Source organism: Pseudorasbora parva, chromosome 21, assembly GCF_024679245.1.
Source record: "Pseudorasbora parva isolate DD20220531a chromosome 21, ASM2467924v1, whole genome shotgun sequence".
Taxonomy (NCBI): domain Eukaryota; kingdom Metazoa; phylum Chordata; class Actinopteri; order Cypriniformes; family Gobionidae; genus Pseudorasbora; species Pseudorasbora parva.
In genome coordinates, this window is record NC_090192.1 from 32,961,405 (window position 1) to 32,973,781 (window position 12,377).

General features: G+C 36.8%; 1 long non-coding RNA gene across 1 annotated transcript; it reads left to right on the top strand.

Moving 5' to 3' along the window:
• Positions 1-1,907: 1,907 nt before the first annotated feature.
• On the top strand, positions 1,908-4,761 carry LOC137055662 (uncharacterized). Its single transcript, XR_010900049.1, has 4 exons — positions 1,908-1,983; positions 2,254-2,352; positions 2,623-2,669; positions 4,682-4,761. It is a non-coding gene; the product is annotated as an uncharacterized lncRNA (long non-coding RNA).
• The last annotated feature ends 7,616 nt before the right edge of the window (positions 4,762-12,377 follow it).

Consider the following 12,377-nt stretch of genomic DNA (forward strand, 5'->3'; position numbering starts at 1 on the left):
ACAAGAATAATGACTCGTTTATTATAACCATTGGCTAATCTTGCATTCACTATAACAATTGAATTGAAAAACAGGATTTTATTTATTGTTTTGCTACTAGTTTGACCTATTAATGCAAGGCACAATTAAAATGATTTGCATTATGTATGACAAATGAGTAGGGACAAATATATAATATAACACACTAATGTAATGACATTCTGAGAATATAAGCGAGAGACATACTTTTGATAAAATAATAAGACATATCAAATTAAGTGTTCCATTTGTGTTAAAGATATTATAATTATGATCTAATGATATAACATTAAACTAATGGCAGAAAAACTGTGGAGCATGCTTTTTTTCAGGAATCAGTAGGGTTTGCTAAGAGGATTTAGCTGATCAAAAAGCAATCTTTTTATTATAGGTGTAGATGAATGCTTATTTTTGTGTCTCGACTAAACATCTCCAATCTGCCTTCCAGCTTTCCCACATCAAGTGCATTCAAATGAGCCACAGTGACAGAGGGTCTGATGGGACGTATTGATGCCCAGGTGATGAAGCTGATCCTGGGGCGCTAGAAAGACAGATCCCCTTTATCTGCTCTCCCCTCCAGCGCCACTAACTGCAATCAGAGCCACCGTGAGCTGCTTCAACTCTGGAAGAGCAATGAGACCCTGGAGACCAACCAAGCTATTGCTTTGATCTGAAAGAGAGAGAGAGAGACAGAGAGGGAAGGCCCTCATCTTGCCCCAGCGCTTTAGGAGAGGTCATAAAAATCGTCTCCATTAGGCAGACGCTTCAATCTCGGCACCAATATTTACTTTACAGTCCTTCATCAGTGAGATCATTCTAGACAAAGTGTCTCTTTTTGGCTGTCTGTTGCATCTGAGATACAATTACTAAAGTGTTAGCACAATTTCCATTAGAGCAGTGTTAAAACGTGCTTAAAGCTCAGGGATGTAGTCAAAGCTGGCAAAGACCAAAAGCACACATATGTTAGACTACTAAATTACATTTTTGTCTCAAATCCTTTTTTGGTAATAACTAACCTTTTAATTAAAGATAAAAGTGTTTAATTCTTTTTATAAAAGGAAAATAAGACAGGGTGATGACCTCATATATTTTTATCAGATTTTCATTAAAAGCGAATGGTAGGGGTTGGATTAGAAGGTGAGATGATCAGATACTTGCGCGTGTAATATTGAAGGTTAATATTGGAATGTGTATAGGTGGGCCTGAAGTCTGAGGCAGATTTAAAATTTCAGCTTTTTTTCCATTTAAACCTGAAAAATAGATGTTTTAGAAAAGTTATGGCATAGGCATAAATATTTGAGATATATAATCAAAATTCTGACATAGACCTCTTTATGACATTAGTACACTGTAAAACCTAACAGTGAAATTCACTAAATGAAATAAGTTCATTTTACTTAATGTTACCAAAAAAGTTAATTCAACTTAACAAATATGTGTGATGTTAACTCAAAAATGTATTATTGTAAGCAAACCTCAATCTAGATAAGTTACTAAAACTTTTTAACTCTAATGGTTTAAGTTACAGATATTTATTTAATCTAGTATTTTACATCTATGGCCAATTAAATAACTACATTTACATTTTACATTTATGCATTTGGCAGACGCTTTTATCCAAAGCGACTTACATTGTATTCAAGGTACACATTTTACATTTTTGTCAAGTCTTGCTTTCCCTGGGAATCGAACCCATGACCTTGGCATTGCTAGCGCCATGCTCTACTCATTGAGCTACAGGAAAGACTAAAAGCTGATAAAATAAATAAATAAACAATAGTATATACATTAATCTACCTCATATTAAGCCTACAGTCTTACATTAAGCTCGTTTAAAGTCATTACATTTAGACATGTCAAAGTATCATCCCAGTGAGTTTCCGTGGTAACAAAAACCGCACCATTTTCCCTCCTTCAGTCCAGTCACAGCAGGACGGCTCGCGCTACAGTCAAGAAAAACAAAAGGTAAGCGTTTCAAACTTATTTATTCATATTTCGCTCATGTTTGAACGTTTTCAGTGTTATTTTCGTAACTCTTTTATGTTTATCCGAAGATTAACCAGCTCAGTAATGTTGTGTGTAAAGTTAGCCAGCAAACAATCTAACATTAGGAGCAAATGCGCTATTGCACCAGTGTTATCAACGCTAATGTACACGTTTGGAGTTAATTATGCTGTTTTACACTGCAGTTTGTCAGCGGGGAATTAAAAAATATATGTTTGTGCTTTCTCACAGTCGGACAGATAAACGCTGGCTTTTGAGACAGTTGGCCATCTTTCCATGTCTCTCGTCTCGTGCCACAGTGACGTTAACTAACTTACGTTAAAGCAAAAGGTAACGTTAATGCAAACTCACGCATTCCTTATATTACAACCGTTTTAAATGTATTGTTAATCGAATTCGAGTTTCCTCTATCATATGTGATGCTAGTTAATTTGACTAAAGCAGCTGAAGCTCCGGGGTGAACAAAGTGACTTGAGGAGCATTTTAGATCCTGTTTTGCTAACTTTAGATACAATTTTAAACTGTTATTTGTTTCTCATGACGTTTTCTCATTTGAAACTCACACTAACACATTGTTGCCATGCTTTTAAATCTTTTCAGAGCAAAGACGAAGGTGCAATGGCAGCAACGTGGCTACAATTCTATGAGTAAGTTAGAATTAACATTGAACAAATCAATGGAATTTTGTAACGTTACTGTGCAAAATGCAAATGATAACGTTATGAACAGTTACATAATGTTCATACATAATGTTCATGAATGAATTGCTATTTTTGCAAACGTAATTATGACCATAAATGTCTTTTAGCACAACTTGTAAGTCTTCTGAAGCAATATGATTTTTTTAAAAGGCTTAAAGTCCAAAGTCCAGTCTGTCTATCATTCAAAGTCATGTTGTATTGCTTCAGGAGAATACTGGTCAAGTCTTGAAAGCTGTTGTTATAGTCGGCTTTCCTAATATAAACAGAAACATTTCGTGTTATATTTTCACTGGCAGTTATCCTGAAGTTGCCTTGGGTTTGTAAAGGTGTAAGGTAATTGGCAATGCTAGATTTGCAGTGGTTGAAAGAAGTCTTGTCATGAATCATAAAAAAAACTACGATCCTGGCAGGTCTGTTACTATTTAAAAGGAAGAGTCAGGAGATGTTTTCAAGACACAAGGTAGGACACATGTCAAAACTACATTACATTTATTTAGCAACATGTTAACCTTTCAGCTGCCACCAGCATAAATGCATGGTGTGGTTACAGTGACTGATAGTTGATCATTCAAGTTGTCTTAAATGTATAGTCCACTTGCCAATACAAATTCAGTCATGATTCATAAATTACCAACCCTCATATTGTTCCAAACACATAAGAATTTTATTAATCTGTCCATTGAAAATCTAGTCTTCAAAACGTTTAATTTAGGCTTTCATTAGCATATACATTGAGCACAGCAAAAGCTTATTTGACACATAATAAACCAATCTCAGCTCAAGCTTAAAGGAATCGTTCACCCTGATTTACTCCCCCCCTTAAGTCCTCCTTGGTGTAAATGACATTCTTCTTTCAGACGAATACAATCAGAGTTATATTAATACGTGTCCTGGCTCGTCCAAGCTTAATAATGGCAGTGAATGGCAGCCCAAAATTTGTAGCCCAAAAAAGTGCATCCATCCATTTTAAAAGTGCTCCACACGGCTCCGGGAAATAATAAAGGCCTTCTGAATTAAATCGATGGGTTTGTGTAAGAAAAATATCCTCTCGTGATTCAAAACGCTTGTGCAACGCCCGACATCATCGTCACATCATTTATGTTTTTTACGCTGCGTCCGCCGTCAACGCCGTGGCTGTTATGCTTTTTTACGCTATATCCGACGTCATCGTTGCGCCGGAAACTAGTTATTTTCTTATTTTATAACGAGTTAAATATGGATATTTTTCTTATATAAACCCATCGATTCACTTCGGAAGTACTTTATTAACCCTCCAGAGTCATGTGGATTACTTTTATAATGAATAGATGCACTTTTTTGGCTTCAAATTTTGGACAGCCATTTACTGCCATTATAATGCTTGGATTAACCAGGACATTTATTAATACCGCTCTGATTATATTGATCTGAAAGAAGAACGTAATTTACACCAAGGATGTCTTGCCATTATCCATTTAAAATTTGTTAATCAAATCTGTCTTGTTCCACCTTGTCTACACCGGATGTGAGCAGCGCGACAGGACAAAAGAGCCCCTTATAGTCCGTTATGTTGTCTACACTGGATGCGGCGTGATGTGAGCGACAAATCTTTGACAGTAAACTGTTGCCTCTTTCTATTTATGACATACTGACATGAAAAACAAATGTTTTGCAATGTGTGCATTATCGCTTGAATTCAATTCAATTCAATTCGTCATTCAATTCAAGGTCTAGAACATTCGGCTGATACACCCCTGAAAATGTTTTTCCCCCAATTAAACCTTGCTGACAAACAACTTAACATCTTTACAAAATTGAACTACAGGGTTTTAAATAAGCACACGCCCAATTAAATCAACAATAATCCGTTCCTTATAACAATGTTTTTTTTATTTATGAAAATTGAAATATGGTGTCTGCCCTGACAAGGGTTATTTTTATATGTGGTGACATGCAAACTTTTTTTCCAATGCATATAGAAAAAGGAGCTTGACCAGGTGCAGAAGCCAACAGTCACCATCCTTACTGTCGAGGAGGAAGAGGGAACGTTACCTTTAAAGGGTCATGAAACCCCAAAACACTTTTTTTGAGATGTAAACAGATATGTATAGGCTGCACATCATTGAAAACACTAAGGGTACTCATTAATGGTATGCATATGTGAAAATAGTTATTTTTGCATTTTTCAGAGCGATTTCTGTCTTCCGGTTTGAAAAGCTTAGTCGGAGCAACGTCACAAATGCTGACGTCGGCGCGGCCTTTTCGGCCCAAGTATGGGCAGCTGGGCACATGCTGACGTCGACCGCTCCGAGCGACTCTCGATATATATTCATGACATGAAGCTCATTCAGTCCAATCCCTGCGCTGTAGTATGCATACAAGATAATTTAGTTAATATGCATGAGACAGTCACTTCTGTCAGGCTCGTCTTACATCATTATTGTAGAGATATGGTGGGGAAGTTTTGGAAGCAGCGTGCGGAAAAGTCACGGAGGAAAGCTAGGCGTTGTGCTGATACGAAGTAACGTAAAGGGCGCCGAGCAAGCTGTAACCGGCGCCGTCTGTGGAAGCCTTTGCTACAAAGGCTCGGTAAAGTAAAATTCACCTGAGGAATCGCACGCCGAACCTGCAAGCGTTGACTATCTATGTCAGGAGTGCAAAATAACCCATCTGTAATCTGTAGGCTAATGAACAAAAGCCACGTCCTCTCCGTTTTATTTGTCGTCACAGCCATGCACTAAACCGCATGTGTTCGGGCTCTTAGTGAAACAGTGTGATGCATATTTGGACAAATATAGATTTAGCTGCCGAGTGATAGACAGCGCGGATCATCACGGCAATGCGCGGTCGAGACTAGCCTCAAACCTCTTCGCTTTTACACCGATCTAGAATTACACATCTCTTATCACATCGCATGTTGGGTGGTTCACGTTCTCTTATCAAGTCGGCGCGTTGTTCATCTTGCCAAACAGCGTGCATATTTGGACAAATATAGTTTTATCACGTTTGCAAAATATTTCGTCATGCAGAATAACATTTATTTTCATTTCTCACTGAATTATGCTGGTTTGAACTTTGAAGAGCTGAATGATTTGCGATCTCTGCTGCACGCCACTCATAGCTCTCTCATTCGCTGTACTCATCCCTCATTTAATCTCTCTGTGGTAAACAATGCCAACGTGAACCAAGAACATGTCTCAGAACCGCTCAGCACCTACTGACAGACACTCCCCTATTTATGCAAACATTCCCTCTTTCCACACAATACCATCCCACCTTTTCACAGTCGACCACTCCCCTTTTAACAAGCTTTTTCAAATCGAAGGTGTGAAAAAACACCGCTGCAGCAGGGGGGTTTCATGACCCTTTAAACCCACTGGATGCTTTGATTGTCTTTAAAGATGAGGTGGTGATGTCTGCCAAGTCTTCGGTCAGTGCAATACACTTAGAGTACATTAAAGATCATACAGTGCTTTTGCTTTTTGAGGAAACGTACCTTTTTACATAATTTTTTTTATTTTATATGTTTGGTTATTTAAATGTTATGACTTTTTTAAACATGTTTGTGCTGTTTTATTTGGTGAAAAAGTCTAATTTTTTGTCTAGTTATATTTGTGAACATATGGCATACTGTATTTATGATGTAAATGTTATATTTCAATAAATTACTTAAAAATACCCTCCTGTTCTGTCTTCATTTTGTACCAATGTTAGCTTGTGCTTAGTCTTATGTAACTTAATCACTTTGAGTTTGATGAACTTAAACCATTTGCCGCAATCTGTTTCCTAAAACCATTTAAGTAACCATGTAGTTGTTAAGACTTAGTTAGATTTGTTACCTGAATTCAAACTGAATTAATAAAATTAACTTAAAATCTTTAAGTTCAGTTTACTCTTAATAATTGATCAACACAACACTAAAATATAAGTTTTAACACTTAAACAACACTAAAATATGAGTTAATTTAACTCAATGTATATGAGTTTTCAGTACTCATACTTAATGGTTTTAAAACTTAATTGGTTTGAAGCAATCGGTTTCCTCAAATGGTTTGAGTTACCGTAACTTGTTGGGTTTTACAGTGTAAAATTAGTATACTTAAAGGGTTAGTTCACCCAAAAATGAAAAATTACTTACCCTGATGTGGTTCCACACTCGTAAGACCTTCGCTCATCTTTGGAACACAGTTTAAGATATTTTATATTTAGTCCGAGAGCTTTCTCATCCAAGAGCTTTCTCTTCCATTGAATGTATGCACACTAGGTAATAAAAACATCATCAAAGTAATTCATATGCGAACAAAGATTCAAACGGTTATGAATCAGCATATTGATTCATGATTCGGATCACGTGTCAAACTGCTGAAATAACGTGACATTGGCGATCTGAATTCTGAATCGATTCACTGACTCATTACCATTCAAATCTTTGTTCGCGGATTGAAAACAAACACGAAAGAGAAGACAATGCTGAATAAAGTCGTAGTTTTTTGTTATTCTAACTAACCAACTGATGTCACATATGGACTACTTTGATGATGTTTTTATTCCCTTTCTGGAAAGGGACAGTATAGTGTGCATACATTCAATGGAGGAACAAAAAGCTCTCGGTCTAAATATAAAATACGGTATCTTAAACTGTGTTCCGAAGATGAACGGAGGTCTTACGGGTGTGGAACACGGGTGTGGAACGGAGGTCGTATGGGTCTTACAGGTGTACTTACATTAGGGTAAGTAATTATTGAAAGATGAACTAACTTTTAGGGTGAACTAACCCTTTTATTACTAACCTCTTTATATAACATTTAAACGAACCTCTTTATATAACATTTAAATTAAATTGTTATGCTGTAGCCTAACGGTGGTCTCAACATTTTGGAAACCACTTTTGTATTTATAACATATTATGCATACCTGTATATTGTATTATATATCTGGTATAGATAAGCTTCCATTTTAACCGAACTCTCTTTTTCACAGATACACAACCTGGAGCTCATTAGTGTGTGTTGACACGAGGAAACCAGAGACTGACTTCTATCAGGGCTCTGATAGATCACATCATTGCTGGATTGCAAGAAGGTATTGATCAGTCTGGAGTGTTTGTGTGTGTCTGTCTTGGGGTGTTTGAGTGGCACTATGGGTCTATACCTTGTAATTTAGCCCAGTATGAGGCCTGTCTGTCTGCAAGACTCCCCACTACGGTGTTCAACAAGATATGTCAGTTAATGTATTGCTCAAATAGAGAGAAGTTCAGAGACTAACAGAGTGTGTGCAAGTTCATTGCACACACTCATGTTCATTGCGTTTGTGTGTTACTAAGTTCATTGTTCTTTTTTTCTTAGTGTATAGCTTTCAGGTTCCTTACTCAGAGGGGCTTATAACAGAAATTACAATACATGTTTGAACTTGCTGTGTATAAACTGTTATGTTAGTGTGTATAAGCTCTGAATTTCTCTATGCACTTCAAACACGTGTTTTAACTTGTTTGTTTTAGCCTGCGCTTGTAATAATTGTGAAAATATTCTGGAATATAGATTCTGATCTGTTGATCATCTCATTATGAGGTCAAATATTAGTATAATAGCCACTTAACCAACACACTCTCACTGTAATTCTTATCTATTTTACGTTTTGTCATATTTGTATGGATTCAAATTTATACGTTTTATCTATTATCTGCCGTGCCACTGATAATTATTTTAATAATTACACTAATGTTTTTTCTTCTAAAAGTCCCCATATGAATGGTTTGTATGAATTTATTTCAAATGTCATTTTTCTTTTTTGGAAAGCAGTTGGTAGCTTAGTGTTGGATATTCATATTTGTACTGTTTTATGTATATACATATATCTGATATTGATATATAGTTATGATAAAACAAAAATTTGAAAATTCTAGGTCACTAATCTAATTTCTGACATTGACCATGTGACCTGTAAAATATAAAATAGCGTAAACAACATCTTAAACACAACTCGTGTGTACATATGTATATATATATCAAATTGGTATACTTTTAAAAATTGTGGTCTCAAAATTGCTTTTATTTATAATACATTATGTATATTGTTGTAAATATATGTAGATCTGATATAGATATATGACATGACAAGATATATGACGAGTCATGATAGAAGAAATATTTGAGAATTTCTGAATTATTAATCAAAATCCTATGAAATCTCAAGCTCGTAAAAATGTTATATTTTCTCATCAGATCGTAAACTTAATAATTCACAGCTGGCAGCTGATTTCTTAAATTGTTAGTGACATCTTAGCAATCATATAAAATCAATATTTCATACATTTATTTATTTAGCTGGTAGCTTCATGCTGGGATCCACTTTTTCATGATTTATTTTGTGATAATTACCATCTGAATGTACAATATCCCTACTGTTTGTGTTAAAGTCAGTTAGCCAAGACTCAGACTAGTAGGACTGTTTCCAGGAACACCCAAATGCACTGTTAGACTGTCAGGGACAAGGAAGCGGGTGTAGGAAGAGATATCCCTCCCCCAGCAACACACACTCATATGAGAAGCAATCTGACTTTACCACCGTCCCTCATAATCCCTTGATACCCATCTCAACCCCCTAACACTGGCCTGTCAAAATATTAAAACAGGCTGAAAAGGGGTTAGAAATGAGAGCAAATATTACATTTAGAATTCAATTTAGAATGATTGTCTCGTTTTATTGATTGAAATTTATATGGCTTCTGTTGTATTGAGTAAATGTATAATAAGATTAATAATGTTCAGGATTGATCCCAGAAGAAATGGGGAGGAATGCCTGATGGCTAAACTCATAATACACCATCACACTTGAGGTTTGGGTTATTGGTCACCAATAATTTACAATCTGTATTATTGTCTCCGGTTTTTACAATGCACCATTGCTTTGTTAAACCACAAGACCTTCCTCAGTGTTTTTATTAGCAAAACATGTGTTGGAACAGCAGGATTTTATCTGGGTTAGCACGCTGGAATATCAGCATCCAACCTGGCCCCTGAACCTGCTACTAGCTAATGTCATGTCCAATTTCCTGTCCGCTTTCTCTCCCCGTCGACTCCTGAATTGTCCATCTGGAGATGTCTGTCAGTCACTTGGCGCACACACACTCAAAATCATTCAAAAGTGAATACATTTTATTCAGCAAGGATGCATATAATAGATACAAAATGACTGTAAAGACATTCATAATATTACGAAAGATTTCTATTTAAAATGAATAATGTTCATTTAAACGTACTGTTCTTTCTAATCATCAAACTATCCTGAAAATAATATTTCACGTGTCCAAAGGAATATGCAGCTATGCAGCTCCCTATGCAACAAACAGCGATGCACTGTGTATTCTGAAACCTTTCCATCAGAACCAGCAATAACATCTTGAGCAATTTGAGCTACAGTAGCTCATCTGTTTGATCGGAGCTCACGGGCCAGCCTTCATCTGTGAGCCTTGGCTGCCCATGACCCTGTCGTTCAGTTCACCACTGTTCCTTCCTTGGACCACTTTTGATAGATACTGACCACTGCAGACCGGGAACACCCCACAAGAGCTGCAGTTTTGGAGATGTTCTGACCCAGTCATCTAACCATCAAAACTTGGACCCTTGTCAAACTCGCTCAATTCCTTTATGCTTGCCTATTTTTCCTGCCTCTAACACATCAACTTTGAGGACAACATGTTAGCTTGCTGCCGAATATATCCCAGCCACTAAAAGGTTTACTAACTGATGAAGAGATAATCAGTGTTATTTACTTCAACTATAGACACACTACAATACCATCAATTACGGAGTTGGCTATTTTAGGTTGTGCTGCCATAGACCTAATGGAAAAAAATCCAAACTTCAGTCTAATCATCGTCAAACTAAAAATACAGTCAAACAAATAGAAAAAGTTATTTGGCTCAATTTATACTGTCTGTTGTATTCAATTGTGATTAGCGCTCTACAATGCAGTGGTGTTATTCCACGTGCTCATGTGAATGCTGTCTTAGACTGGGACACAAGTCATACAAAGTATTGTGACCTGACTAGTCTCCCAATTCCTGCAGTTGAAAAACATCCCCACAGCATGATTCTGCCACCACCATGCTTCACTGTAAGGGTGATATTGGCCAGGTGATGAGCAGTGCCTGGTTTCTTCCAGACATGACGCTTGCCATTCAGGCCAAAGAGTTCAATCTTTCTTTCATTAGACCAGATCATTTTTGTCATGGTCTGAGAGTCCTTCAGGAGCCTTTTGACAAACTCCAGGTGGTTTGTCGTGTGCCTTTTACTGAGGAGTGGTTTGGTAACCTCTCACCATCAGGTTCTTGTACACCACCCTGACTAAGGCCCTTCTCCCCCGATCGCTCTGTTTGGCTGGGCAGCCAGCTCTAGAAAGAGTCCTGGTGGTTCCAAACGTCTTCCATTTACGGATGATGGAGGCCACTGTGCTCATTGGGACCTTCAATGCTGCAGATTTTTTTATTTTTTTATACCCTTCCACAGATATGTGCCTTGATACAATCCTGTCTCTGAGGTCTACAGACAATTTATATATATTTTTTGTAATAAATTTGCAAAGATTTTAAACAAACTTAATTTATTTTGTCATTATGGGGTTTTGTTTGCAGAATTTTGAGGAAATTAATGAATTTAATCCATTTTGGGATATGGCACAACATTTGGTAAAACATTTGGTAATATACTCTATTTTCATATTTGTATGTGTATCATATAAAGAAAATAGTAGTAATTTATTTTCATTTGATTTATATATATATAAATCAAATGAAATTATATATATATATATATATATATATATATATATATATATATATATATATATATATATATATATATATATATATATATATATATATATATATATATATATGAATGATCAAATGAAAATAAATTACTACTATATTACTACTACTATTTTCTTTATATGATACACATACAAATATGAATATATATTGCCAGCTTCCTCACCACTAACTGAAAGTTAAGCCATGGATTCATGGCAGCTTCTGATGTGACCTGAGATAATCATAGACAACCACCTTAAAACAAATGCACACACTCACATACACTCCATGTGACCCTCTCTCTTGCTGACAGTTCTGTCAATGGCCCACAATCTGAACTGAAGATGACCAGCAGGAATAGCTCCCTGTCCTCGCGATGACCCTTGTGTGTGTGTGTGTGTGTGTGTGTGTAAAGGTGCACTTAATCATGTGCTAGCCACCAGCTAACATGGACAGTCTGGAGAAGACACAGGCCAATGTGGATTGTCAGTAATCAACGTAGCATTTAGTCATTCCCTGCCAATTAGCAAAGCATTATCTCCCTCAGGTCAATGACGGAGCCGCACGTCAGCCGGCTGATGAAACCAGAGCGATGTGCACTCCACGGAGGGATCATCAGATGTCACCACTGCCGTAGCTCTACGCCGGTGCATGGAGGGGTCAGCCCGTATTCTCCGTCACCTGTGCAGCGCACACGACTGGAACATACCTGTCAGTGGAAGTATGGGTCAGTGGATGTAAGGATCATGGAAATGGATGATGTTATGAAGAACAAAGCAGGCATTCAGAGAAAAGGACATCTTGAAAATACTTCATGAGACTTTAACAAAGGTGTTTTTGTGTGTATGAGACAGGGACTAGTGGGG